The sequence below is a fragment of the Diabrotica virgifera genome, chromosome 10 (genome assembly GCF_917563875.1).
Source record: "Diabrotica virgifera virgifera chromosome 10, PGI_DIABVI_V3a".
Lineage (NCBI taxonomy): Eukaryota > Metazoa > Arthropoda > Insecta > Coleoptera > Chrysomelidae > Diabrotica > Diabrotica virgifera.
Genome location: NC_065452.1, coordinates 106606245 through 106620581, shown reverse-complemented (window position 1 = coordinate 106620581; position 14337 = coordinate 106606245). Strand labels below are relative to the sequence as shown.

General features: G+C 33.2%; 1 protein-coding gene across 2 annotated transcripts in view; it reads left to right on the top strand.

Moving 5' to 3' along the window:
- The first annotated feature begins 798 nt into the window (after positions 1-798).
- The window catches only part of LOC126878552 (battenin), a 163541-nt gene continuing 150002 nt past the window's right edge, over positions 799-14337 (top strand). For both annotated transcript variants that reach the window (XM_050641335.1, XM_050641332.1), the window contains exon 1: positions 799-1143. The gene's annotated coding sequence lies outside the window, so the exon portion shown is untranslated. The remainder of the gene's footprint in view (positions 1144-14337) is intronic.

The following is a 14337-nucleotide window of genomic DNA, read 5'->3' as shown; positions in this document are numbered from 1 at the left end:
GACAGTCCTACGACAACGCGTCAGTTATGAGTGGAAAATATTATGGTGTTCAGGCTGAAATTAGATAACATAATATCTTGGCGTTGTGGATTCCGAGTGCCGCCCACTCTCTAAATTTAGTTGCAAAAGCTGTAACAGTATTGTCCTGCTGCCATAGCATTCTTTGATTTCTTAGAAGCACTATATGAACTATATGTATTGTTCACTTCCTCTACGTATAGATCTAAGATAAAGCCCTTGTATTTTTGTTAGATACATATTGTGGCATTTATATAATTTACTATTCTAACTGGGAAATAAGCCACAATTTAACTTGAAAAATGAATTTACTAACGTTTCGGCTTCCATTCGGACGTCGTTATCAAAATACAAAATATTAATTTTATATAAATAAGTACATTAATATTTTGTATTTTGATAACGACGTCCGAAGTGGAAGTAGAAAGAAAAAAATAATTTTTCAAGTTAATTGTGGCTTATTTCCCAGTTAGATAATAGTATTTTTTTTAATTTCTAAAAGGAAGAACCCTGTAGTTGACTATGTAGATACCATAGTTATAACAACAATTTTTTTAATGGCAGGATGTAGGGCCCCACACCAATTCTGCCCAGGAGCCCCCACTGCCTTAAATCCGGCTCTGCCTACACACTATTCCTGAACTGATCGCGCATCACGAATCGCGAATACATGTATAGTCTGTAGCCACCTTTAGGCATCCTAAACTTCTTTAAGGTTAATACTGGTTGCCTAATTTAGCAGATGTCACAAAAGGTTATTGTATTGTAATTGTAATTGTTTTTGTTTTTTATTTATATATTAAATAATGTTAATCTTCTTGTGTAAAATGGAAAACACAAACGGTTTAATTTTACGCTTATCTAGAACTGATTTGATGTGGAATAGGTACTTTCATATTTCTTACAATGAAACCCCAGTTAAATAGTTCAATAAATCCAGCATATAGGCAATCGGGTTAATATTCGTAATCTGTGCTAATCATTTCCTGCAAAGTGAATCAGTTCAATTACAATCAACCAAGTATAATACATACCTACACGTGTTTGTGTTTATTTCTTATCCATGCTAATGTGATCGGTAAAAATATTAGATTGGAAAATGTTTTAGTTTTCTTTAATATTTTAGTAAGTATAAATCAGTTATACAATACTTTTCTATTTAAGTTTATATAAAAAAAGTACTGTTTAAAAATTTATATGCTTCATTTTAACAAATTAAAAATAATTGTCTGTACTTATTAGCTTTCATTGCGACGCATATTTTTAATTTATTGGTAGGTATGTGTATGTACCATATAATTCGTTGGCATTGGAATTAATGCATATAATATACTTTGTGCATCCGGAAAAATGCAGTCTGAAAAATGCAGTTTGTCATACAGCATTATTTCAGGATACCTACTTATATGTAGTTCCATAAAAATAATTATATTCCTCTAAAACTAATATATATTTGAAATATTAATTGTAAATCAAAACTATGGCATAAACAAGAAAAAAATTATTCACTTTAAAACACCCTCAGGTAACTGATTAAAAATAGCACCAAAGGCAAAAGTACCTATTTCTTATTTCTTCAAAAGTTATTAACTACAAATATCGTTTTTTTTTTGTTTCTCTCCTGGATTTTAAAGTTGGTTTTGATAATTAATGCAAACTTGTACTTGCTTGTACCTTATTGTCCCCACACAAATTTTGGCTCTTTGAAGGATAATGTATGGCTCTGAAGTACGTACCTGAAGTACTTTTAATTTTTGTGTTTCAAGATGTCTTAAATTTCTGACAAAAATATAAAAGACTAAGTGTAACACGGTGACTTAAAGGATACCAGCATAGGGATTATGAACACTTGATACGAATCGTATCCGCCATGTTTTACCATAAGGCACTATGGTAAAACGATTCGTATCACTGTTGCTATTCAATTTGGCCTTAGAATATGTAATAAGTAAAATATCATCTGAGCTGACAGGAGGATTTGCGAATCAAAGATTAAAACTATTGTTGGCCTTTGCTGATGATCTAGATCTAGATGCAGTGGCTTATTCTACAAGAGACCTGAGAGAGGAGTTTTCGGAACTCAAGGAAGAAGTAGGTAGTCTGGGCCTTCGAATAAATAAAGTCGAAATACATGCTCGTAAACAAAAATCCAAAACCAAGAGTTAGGCAGACCATACTTATTACTGACCACAACTTTGAAGTAGGAAAAGAGTTTAAATATCTAGGGGCGGTCAACACAGATGACAAAGACATAAAAAAGAGGTATCAGAAAGGATAGCTGCATGGAATAAAGCATTATACTTCCCATCCTCATTATTAAGATCTAAGCTGCTAAAAAGACAATTGAAATTAAGACTGTATATGCCAATTATTCGCTCAATTGTTACATTGGAAGTGAACCATGGACTCTACATCAGCGGGAAATAAGTAAGCTGCTGGTAATTGAATGGAAAGTTCCCAGAATGATAAATGGCCCTCGAAAGGGATAAATTGCCAGGAGAGTGGAGAAGGCATCGCGAAGCTGAATTGGTGACTGTGTATGGTACTGAAAACATCATCAGATATATAAAACTAAGATAAGATGGGCAGGTCATGTGGTAAGATCAGAGGAAGACAGAGTGTTACAGACAGTGTTTTTTGAGAGACGGTAGAAGATCAGTAGGCTGTCCCAGAGAAGATGAAAGAATGATGAAGAATCGAGGTATCCTTAGAAATGATAAGTATGAGTTATTACAGCTGATTGTGAAGGGTAAAATTTAAGGAAAAAGGGGTCCTGGTAGACGAAAAATATCCTGGCTGAAAAACATTTGCAACTGGACCAGGTTAAACAAATAGACGGTTTTCAGAAAAGCAGAAGATAGAGACAAATTTGCAATGGTTATAGACAACCTTCATTAGTGGAGTCGGCACTAGAAGAAGAAGAAAGATGTAAACTATTTTATTTTGCTTTAAAATTCGTGAAATCCAAATAGTGAGAGAAAATTTTAATACCTTAATTTAAATTTATACAGGGTGTAACAAAAAGGTAGGTCATAAATTGAATCACATATTCTAGAACCAAAAATAGTTCAATCGAACCTAACTTACCTCAGTACAAATGCCCCATAAAAAAAAGTTACAGCCTTTTGAAGTTACACAATGAAAATCGATTATTTGCAATATATCGAAAACTATTTAGAATTTTTTTTATTGAAAATGGACATGTGGCATTCTTATGGCAGGAGCATCTTAAAAAAAAATAACTGTGAAATTGCACCCCATAAAAATTTTATGGAGATTTTGTTCCCTTAAATTGCCCCAAATATTTGTGTTTGTTCCAATTAAATTATTATTGTGGTATCATTAGTTAAACACAATGTTTTTTTAAAATGTTTTTGCCTCTTAGTACTTTTTCGATAAGCCAGTTTTTATCAAGATATTTTAAACATTTTTGTAAAATTTACCACATATTTTTAAATGGTTAAGTAAGATAATCAAATATTATTTTCATAATACAATTATCAGGTCTCTATAATCTTACTTAACAATTTAAAAATATGTGTTAGGTTTTACAAATGTTCAAAATATCTTGATAAAAACTGGCTTAAAAAAGTCTCTACTAAGAGGCAAAAAAGTTTTAAAAACATTGTGCTTAACTAATGGTACCACAATAATAATTTAATTGAAACATACACAAATATTTGAGGGGGGGGGGGGGTTAATGGAACAAAACCCCCATAAATTTTTTATGGGGTGCACAAATTTCACCTTTATTTTTTTTAGATCTTCCTGCCATAAGAATTCCACATGTGCATTTACAATAAAAAATCTTTAGTAGGTTTCGATATATTGGAAAAATCGATTTTCATTTTGTAACTTCAAAGGGCTGTAACTTTTTTTATGTGCACATTTTGTACTAAGGTAAGACCTGTTTTTTTGTTACAACCTGTAGGTATGTTTGAATCTGTTAATTTATAAGGCGCCACTATTTTACATACAGAGATAATTTGAAGATTAATAAATAAAGATCATTTTATATTATGTGGAGATAACATAAATATGCAGATATTGTACAAAGTGAGTGTAGAGTCTACGTGTTTAGGCATCCATTCTGACTTCTATCTGGATGTGTGGCTCAAATATCTCCACTTCTTGGCTAGAACCCTTTTGAGGGCCTTCATGAGATTTATGAAAATAAACATGAGGAACATTTTAATACTAAAACTTGTTTAGGCATCTTTTCTGACTTCATTCTAGATGTGTGGCTCACACATCTCCACTTCTTGGATAGTACTCTTTTGGAAGAGCTACTAAAGGAGAAACATAATGAAATCAATAAGTATATAATAGGAGACTGCAAGTTTTTATGGTTCCCTAATAGAGAGCTCAACTACTACTAAGCGAACTCAACTTCAATATATTTAATGTGACAATGTTTTACTATTAATACTACACTTTACCTATAATTATTATTATTAGATCACTTTCTTTCCCACTTGGACCATCTTTTGGCAGCACTTATTATGTAAGCAATAAATAAAGTTTATTTTTCAAGAATTTCTGCAATGCAATAAAAGGAAACAATTACAATATAAATATACAAACTATTATGGGTCTGTGTAAAAACGTAAAAAAATTTAGATTAAAATACATATTGGTTAATTCACACAAAATTAAACTACACAGCAGAAGGCAATACATATTGGTTAATTCACACAAAATTAAACTACACAGCAGAAGGCTGTAGTACATAATAAATAAAATAAAATACTAATATTTTTCCCAACACAAAGTTAAGCTCCTAAGATTAAGTTAAGTTTACTAAACAAATATCTACCTACAAGGATTGGGTAAAAAACGTGAAAACAAACAACGAGAAAGCTTGCAACTCAAATGTGTCAACTTTGATAAGAATATTTGATTGTTTTTATCCTAACAAGTAAACTACAAAAAAAATTCGAAATTATATTAGTGATACATATTTAATTATGGTTGGTACCTTACTACCAACACTTGTGGGAGATTTGAAGAATTTCATAAACTGTAAATTTTCCAAAAGAAGGAAGATACCTAATAGTTGTAGATTTTACTGAGATTATCAATTTCAGACTTTTTGTTCATTGTATTAGAACCTTTGCTGATATGCACCATCTCAAGAAAAGTATGTTTATATTTATTTTCAACGAAAACTTTTCGTTTATAAATTCGCAAAATCTGTGTGTTATTGTGTTGCCGCTCCTGCAATGCTTAGAGCCGATTTATCGATGGATTCTTATTTAGTTTTGTCTTCTGAATCCAAATCGGAAAACGGCATTTCGATATCTCTAACCATCTTCGAGATAATCGACCTCAAAATCTAAAATGTGACGTCACAATCCTTTTATTTTCTGCCGACACACTAAACGTCAGCTGAAATCTTTGCTAGTAAGTAGGCTAGTTTTTTAATCTGAATTTGTTAAGCAAAGCATAGGTTATTTACATTATTTGAGTTTGACACTTCGTGAATGTCAAACTAAATTTTAAGTAAAGTATTAATAAAATGTCAATGACATTTGATAGTGAATTTAGTGTCCCCATTAAAGTACGTGCCTCCTAGCGGCGGGATACGGGCAACAATACATTGGCTTATAGGGCAGTCCTTACAGTAGGGATCCTGGCCTATACAGAAAAATGCAGGCGGGTGTGGGGTAATACTGCACTTTGGCTGCATTGGTGGTGTATTGGCTAAACGTGCAGGGCAGGGTATGGTGCTGATAGAAAGGCATTTAGGCATCAAATATCCAAACAAAATCTTTTCAGGCCATAATAATGAGAAGACCTTCTCCAATGATATTAAACTTATACTGAAATGATGGCATCTCCTGAGGTAAAATGTGCCGGAAGTAAAATGAGCCTCAGTTCGGATTTCCGGGTGAGGACTATCTCAGGAGGAACACCATTGCAGGTTAGAAAAATCAGGATAGGGTCGTGGAATCTTTGTAGTCTTACAGGTAAGAGTCTGGAGTTAGTGGATGCACTCAAACGAAGGAAAGTTCAAATTGCTTGCATTCAAGAAACTAGGTGGAAAGGACAAAGGGCAAAAGAACTAGGTGAAGGATACAAATGGTGGTATGCAGGGAGTAGTAACACTAGAAATGGAGTTGGTATAATTGCTGATAGTGAAATGAAAGATAACGTAGTGGAAGTTGTAAGAACGAGTGATAGAATGATGTCAGTGAAATTTGTAATTGATAAAGAGGTATTGAATGTTGTGTGTGTGTATGCTCCTCAAACAGGTCTGGGTGAGAATGAAAGAAGAGCTTTCTATGACCAATTAGGAGACGTCCTGCGTGATATTCCGTCAGAGGAGAGAGTTATAATAGGAGGTGATTTCAATGCACATGTGGGCCAAGCCAAGGCAGGATACGAAGCAATACATGGGGGATTAGGCTTTGGAACTACAAATGAAGCTGGAGGTGATATGCTTGAATTAGCAACAGCACTAGATATGGCGATTGTTAACACATTCTTTAAAAAGAGAGAAACTCAACTTATTACGTACAAAAGTGGACAACATCAATCCCAAATAGACTATTTCATGATAAGGAAAGAAGACATACGTGAATGCAAGGACTGCAAGGTAATAGTTAGTGAGACAGTAAGCCAACAACATAAGCTGCTTGTTCTGGACATCGAAGTAAAAAGTGAAACTAAACCAAAATATCGAAGAGGACCACAAAAATCAAGTGGTGGATGCTAAAAGACGAGAAAGAAGGTCTATTCAGGGAAAGAATAGTAGAGAAAATATGTTGGAATATGAAAGGAAGCCCTACTACAATTTGGAGAAAAATGGCCAGTAGTATTAGAGAGACTGCTATTGAAATACTGGGGAAAACGTCAGGAAAAAAGTTTGAGGATAAAGAGACTTGGTGGTGGTCAAACGAAGTTCAAGGAAAAATAAAAGAGAAGGGAAAATTATATAAAAAGTGGCAAGAAACCAGATCCAACACAGATCTTCAAAACTATATGGTCGCGAAAAAGGAAGCGAAAGTAGCAGTAGCAAAAGCTAAAGCAGAAGCGTATTCAAACCTATACGATCAACTTGATACCAGGGAAGGCGAAACGAAGATATATAAAATAGCCAAACAGAGAGCAAAGAAAGCAAAAGATTTTAATCATTTTAGATGTATCCGAGATGAAAATAATAAAATACTAGTTCACGAAAAGGATGTCAAAAAGAGATGGAGAAAGTACTTTGACAGCTTATTAAATGAAGAATTTGACAGACAGCCTGTGGAGCCAACGGAGACAGTAGCAGCAATGGTCACCAAAATAACAAACGAGGAAGTGGCTCAAGCGCTTCAAAAAATATAGAAAGGAAAAGCGGTAGGACCAGTTGATATTCCTGGGGAAGTATGGAAAGCATTGGGAGAGACAGGAACAAGGTGGCTAGCAGGTTTATTTAATAGAATTATGGAAGTTGGACAAATACCAGACGAATGGAGAAGCAGTATACTAGTACCTGTCTACAAAAACAAGGGAGATATACAGCAGTGTACAAACTACAGGGCTATAAAACTGCTTAGCCACACCATGAAAATATGGGAGAGAGTAATTGATAGACGGATACGTGAAAATACCGACATATCCGAGAATCAATTTGGCTTTATGCAGGGCAGATCAACAACAGACGCAATTTTCATTATAAGGCAGTTGATGGAAAAATACAGGAGTAAAGAAACAAACGCTCATATGGTATTCATTGATCTTGAGAAAGCATATGATAGAGTTCCTCGAGAGATTCTGTGGTGGGCACTCAATAAGAAAGGAGTCCCTGGTGCATATGTAAAGATTGTGAGGGATATGTATGAGGGAGTAACGACTAGTGTTGGGACAGGTGTGGGAGAGACTGATAAATTTCATGTGAAAGTAGGATTGCACCAAGGCTCGGTGCTTAGTCCGTATTTATTCTCATTAGTTTTGGACCAGATAACAGCGAAACTACAGGGTAACATTCCATGGTGCTTAATGTATGCTGATGATGTGTTAGTAGGAAATAGTGAAAGAGACTTAGAACAAAAACTGGAACAGTGGACACGAGCTCTGGGGGAAAAAGGTTTAAAACTTAGTAGGACAAAGACAGAGTATTTGGAACGTTCATTTAAAGATGGAGTTACTACGAATAAAATGGTATCTTTGGATGGTGAACTGATTGTAAAAAGCAATAGTTTTAAGTACCTGGGATCGGTATTACAGAGTAATGGAGAAATAGATGGAGATGCACGCAGTAGAATGAGGGCTGGATGGATGAAGTGTAAGGAAGCGAGTGGTGTGTTGTGTGACAGAAAAGTTCCAATGAAGCTGAAAGGAAAATTCTATAAAACAGCCATAAGACCGGCTATGATGTACGGAACTGAATGTTTGGCAGTGAAAAAGAAAGAGGAACAACGAATGCATGTGGCGGAGATGAGAATGCTTAGATGGATGAGTGGAGTGACAAGAAAGGATAAAATTAAAAATGAGTATATTAGGGGAAGTCTAGGTGTGGCACCAATTGATGCCAAAATGAGAGCATAGGTTGAGATGGTTTGGTCATGTTCAACGTCGAGACGTTAATCATCCAATACGAAGAGTAGCTGAAGTGCAGATTCCTGGAAGGAGTAGGAGAGGAAGACCAAAGAAGACGTGGGGGGAGACGATTAGGCAGGACATGTTGGTAAAGGGGCTTAATATTGATATGACCCAGGATAGAATTGTGTGCAGAAATGTAATTAAGTATATTTTGAAAACAATAATTTATTAACAATATTAATAATTTTAAAAAGGTTTATACGAGTATACGGCCTCGTCTTTAATGGGAGTACCTAATGATAAATGGCAAGATTACTACTTATTTAGTAATTATTTTTTTTGCCAAATTGGTAAAATTACTGACTAAAATCACTAGCCAGTTGTGTCTGAGTTTAGCGAACCAACTATATGAAATGTTTGGAATGAAAAATTATGGTCTGATATGTGCAATTACATCCTTCTAATGGAAAAAAATATTTGAAGATTTTTCTCAAATTATGGATACCAACAACATTTTCATTTATAACTCTTTTATTTTTAATTTGGCGAAGAAAAGTATTCTTCATAAAAAGCTCTTCATGGTCTAAGATTTATGATGCAACCATCATATATCAAATTTTATTAATTTTATACGAGGTATATAAAAAATATGAATTTCGATCAAGAGTAAAGAACCTTTATAGTTCACCACAACATTTTAAATTAGAATGATATAATTGCACATTAAAACATAATTTTTAATTCTAAACAACTTTTCATAAGAGCAATTTTCCATATTATGAATTAAAATACGTAAACAAAGTTTTCGTTATGATAATGCTCGCATTTTCAGCTTGTTTTCTCTGTTAGCACAAAAAAAACTACTAATATTTATTTATTTACCTATTTACCTTTCATTTGGTATGAGGTTATACCTAACATATTTTGTTTTATGGGTATTTAAACAAGAACTATAGATTTTATGTTTTTGTGGATAAGTATAAAAGGGCGTTCAAGCTTTAAAATAAAATTATTATAGAAACATTAAGATTTGCCGACATTATAACAATAGTACAAATGTTTGAGGTTTGTTTTTCACGCCTTTAAAATAGCGACGCGCTTAAAAATTGCAATTATCTTAGCTTTAGCGGACCAATTTTGATCATTTTTTAAACTGGAGTCCCGTGAATTAAAAATTTTAAATATGATATTTTAAAAACGTATAATTCTTTATTTTCCATGTTTTAATGTATAAATGAATATTTCCTTGCAATATTACAATTGTTTTTCTTTTTTTCGTTCGTTAAGGTTACAATATCAATGTTAACGGTATAGTAGTATTTTTCATCAATTAGGGAGGGGGGATGGTTTAAAAATTTTGAAATTTTCGTTTTTTTATTATTTTAAATGAAAGTACATAACTTCAAGAATACTCTTTATGAAAATTTCATATTAATCGGAGCAAAATTATTGGAAATATAGCATGTTGAATATTCCTACCTTCGACTCGCTTCGCAGCAGCTTCGCGCCAGTACGCACGAGTGTATAGAGACACGTTCAAGAGCTGTTCCCCTTCTCTTTTTGTAAATTACTCCGCTATTCAAAAACATATTCTGGTGTGCATCACTTTACGATTTGGCAGATAAAAAATTTTGATAATAAAAGTTGTCAAAATGTTAACCGTGTTTTTCTCAAAACTCCTAAACCTACTTCACTAAAAATCTATATTTATTTCATGTATAATGATGTTGTTTTTAAAATAGTTCGTAGAAAATGAATGGAGTGAGACTAAAGTTTAAAAGTCGATCGGTATTTTTCATATTTTTGTTGTAGGTTAAATTTAACCTAACCTAACCAATCAACATAATTATTTATGTTCTCTCATTTCGGTAGTAATGGATACCACACCTGATTGCTCATTTTTAATCATAATATTTTTGATTATTTCACTCTCGGAAGATGATAAAATTGGTAATGGGAATTGACGAGAATAATTCTGAGTTGATATTAACTTTTATTTTTGGAGGCTATGGTTTCTCCACACATCTCCTGCACAAAAAATTTGTCTCAACCATAAATAAAGATCAATCATTAAATCAGTTCTCTATACCAAATCCAAAAAAGGTATTTTTGAAGTAATCGAATCAAACGTATTTTTGTCTTCTGGGGGATTCCTCGGATATTCTTCTTCTTTTGACATCATAACCCTGGATGGGTCTTTTCCTGTCTTGCTATCCCATTCCATTCAGACCTCTTTGTGCCCCTCTCCTCCAGTCTTAAATTCATAGTTTTCAGGTTGTCTGCCTATCGACTTCTATTGTAATATTTTCATTATTGATTTTATATCTTCTTGTCTCTGGTCAAGTCCCAGCCAAGACAGTCTCTGACTTTAACAAATCTTACGACTTTGACAAATCTTACAATATCATGGCCTTCATTTAGTTCTCGTAGTTTCTCCTGATTTTCCTTGTGCCGTCTTCCTCTTGCTTCGGGCCGTATTCTTTACTCAGTATATTGTTCTCGAATGTCTTGAGATGCGCTTCATCTTTTTTTGTCATTACCCATATCTCACAACCATAGGTTACTACGGGTCTAATTAATCATCTGCAGATAGTCATACAACAGTACCTAAAAAACCCCGTGTATTTGATCAGTGCATCCATCCCTGTTCTGACGTATGGCTCAGAAACATGGAGATTACCAAAGGCCAACATAAACACAATACAAATAACTCAAAGAAAAATGGAAATTTCCATGTTGTGAATAAAACTGCAAGACAGAAAATCAAATAAATTGATAAGAGAGAAAACAAAAGTAAAAAATATAACAGAACATATTTTAACAGGGTTAAAGTGGAGATTTGCGGAGCACAATGCGAGACAAGAAGATAAAAGATGGAATGCTGAAATACAAAACTGGAGACCGTGGACAGGAAAAAGAGGAAGACCTCAGATGCGATGGAAGGACGATATTGTAAAAGCTGCAAAGACTCACTGGAAAAGCGCAGCCAAGGACAAACAGTCATGGAAATATTTGGGGAAGGCCTATGTCCAAAGTTGGATAGAAATGGGCTAAAGAAGAAGAAGAAGATAGTCGTTTTGGTTCCTTTGTCCAATAATTTCGATGTCATCAATTTTTTATTGGCATATTATGCACGATACCCACTGGAGTGAATTCTTTTGATTGATTTCTGTGCCCAGATATGTGAAGACATCCAAACGTTCAATGTTATAGTTATCTATTGCGGTATTATTCTTCTATTTAAGTATTCCTTTTACGGTCATATACTTAGTTTTTGTTTCGCTTATTTTTAGCCCTCTTTTTCGTGTCTCAGAATTTCTTTGGACACTTCCATTAGTCGAACAGCTTTTAACAAAATTAACAATAAGTATAATGTAAGATGCTAATAAGTTGGAACAATACTTTCAACTGGTAAATATGTTTTTCTACAACCGTTTAATAACCTGCTCATTATTCAATATTTTTGAATAGATAATGACACCCATTACTTTCCCGTGAGTTCATTACTCACGGGCTTAAGTTAGTTAAGTGATGCATGCCCCTTTTAATATATTAATCGTATGTAAAATGCAAATAAAATTACTTAAACTTGTTTATATAATACAATAAATATTGTAATTGATAGTTTATAAGTTTGTAGTGTAACGGTTTATTAATATATCTGAAATTATTAAATTTTTTGGTTTAATTAAATACAATTAAACAACAGTAATAAGAATTAAATAAAATTTTATAATTTGATGCTTGTTCTTTATTGTGTTCAGAATTTGTTTCCTGCTTGCGGTTCGTCAAAAAAGTTCCGTTAAGAGATATTTTTTAAAATTTTCAAAAATTTAAAAAATTCATATTTTGCCCAATTTGACTCCCAACGTTAAACTGTTACACTTTTCTTCCATGAAATTTGCCACTCGTTCTTCTCGTGTGCTCAGAATTTTTCTAAGACTTACGGTTCGTTATTTCGAAAACCGATTGCGCTAGAGATAAAATTTAAGTACGGTTCTGTTCAGAATTCAGCTGGGAGTATACCTGCTTAATTTCGTATTTTTCACGACATTATTGTGAGAGTTTCGGTGTCATGGGCAAACCCCCTTATGACTTACGGGTATGAAGAATAGACAACAACCTATTCTTAGGCCTGCCGAACACACGTGTAAAATTTCATAAAATTCGGTCAAACCGTATATAAAACCGTATAAGCCTTCCCTGAACTTTCCCAGAGGCGTAGCTACCGCCGTATCAGCCGTATCAATTATACGGGGCCCCAGCGCGGCATGTCGAAACAAAATTCTATTTACAAAAAAAATTGAACAAAGTATTCTACAATTATTTCACTATTAAATCGTTTTGAAACAAGGATATTGTTGTTTGGATATCAATATTTTGGTATAGTGGATTCTTTATCTGTACCTATATAAAACATATTTATCTATTATCTAGGTACTCTCTGCCCCATAAGAATAGAGTTTTTTTGTTTTCCAGCTACCTCTTAATGTCAATTCCGTCGGCTGTGTGTGAGTGATTGTATAATGTAGAATGCCAAATTGCAATTTTTGTAATCGCTTTATCTTTAAATACTTGAAACAGTATGTATTGTTTGGGTATGTTTTTGTATAATCTGTTCTTTATCTATAATTGTATTTATGTATATCTACACTTCTTCAAGAAATTAACGCACCACTTTAAAAATTGGTCATTTTTAATGTCTCATATTTCCTAAATCTGTTTTCCGATTTAACTGATTTTTTTAATATGTTATAGTCGTATTCTTGAACAATATCTTTGTAATAATATTGTTGCTAGACAGGTAAATTGTCATTGTGTACCTGCTGTATACCAATCAAACTGTGGTTTTTTCTCAAAGTTTCTGTCACCCTGTGGAATATTATAGCATTTATAAAATATAAAATTAAAACCCAACTATAGCCTCATGTTTCCTTAACATTCTGTTTTTCGATTCATTCGCTTATGTTGGATAATAAAAAAGTTAGGTAATACTTTAACAACTAGCCTTATATTTCATCAATACAGGGTGTTTTTAAATAAGTATGGCAAACTTTAAGCGTTAATTTTGCATGAAAAAATAATGACAGTTTGCTTGATAAACGTATGTCCGAGATCGGGAGTGTTGAGATTTTTCTTACAAACTAACGATTTATTTATTGCTCTAAAACCGGTTGATATATACAAATGAAATTTGGTGGGTTTTAACAGGTAGTTATTGGGCATTTTCTAACATACAATTAAGAATTTTATGTTCACCATTTGTGCAGATGAGGGTCATATTACCCGTATGCGCGCCAATGGTGAATATTAAATTCCTAATTGTATATCAAAAAGGCGCAATAACTACCTCTTATAACACTCAAAATTTTACTTGCCTATTTTAACCGGTTTTAGGGCAACAAATAAATCGTCAGATTGTAAGAAAAATTTTAACACCCCCTATCTCGGAGACGAAGCATTTGCAGACATACGTTTATTAAGCAAACGCAAACTGTCATTTTTTTTTCATGCAGAATTACCCCTTAGAGTTTACTATGTTTATTTAGAAACACTCTGTATTGACGAAAAACAACGCTAGTTGTTAAAATACCTAACTTTTCTATTATTCAACATAAGAATGAATGAATCAAAACCGAATGAATAAAAAAACAAAATGTAATTCCGTACAGATTAAAACTAAATTTTTATCAAAGTTTAAGTGAATACAAAATATATTTTCAAGAAAGTATCCAAATCATATAAGGGGATCATTGTTCAAATAATTAAAAAGGGGTCATTTTTGCACAA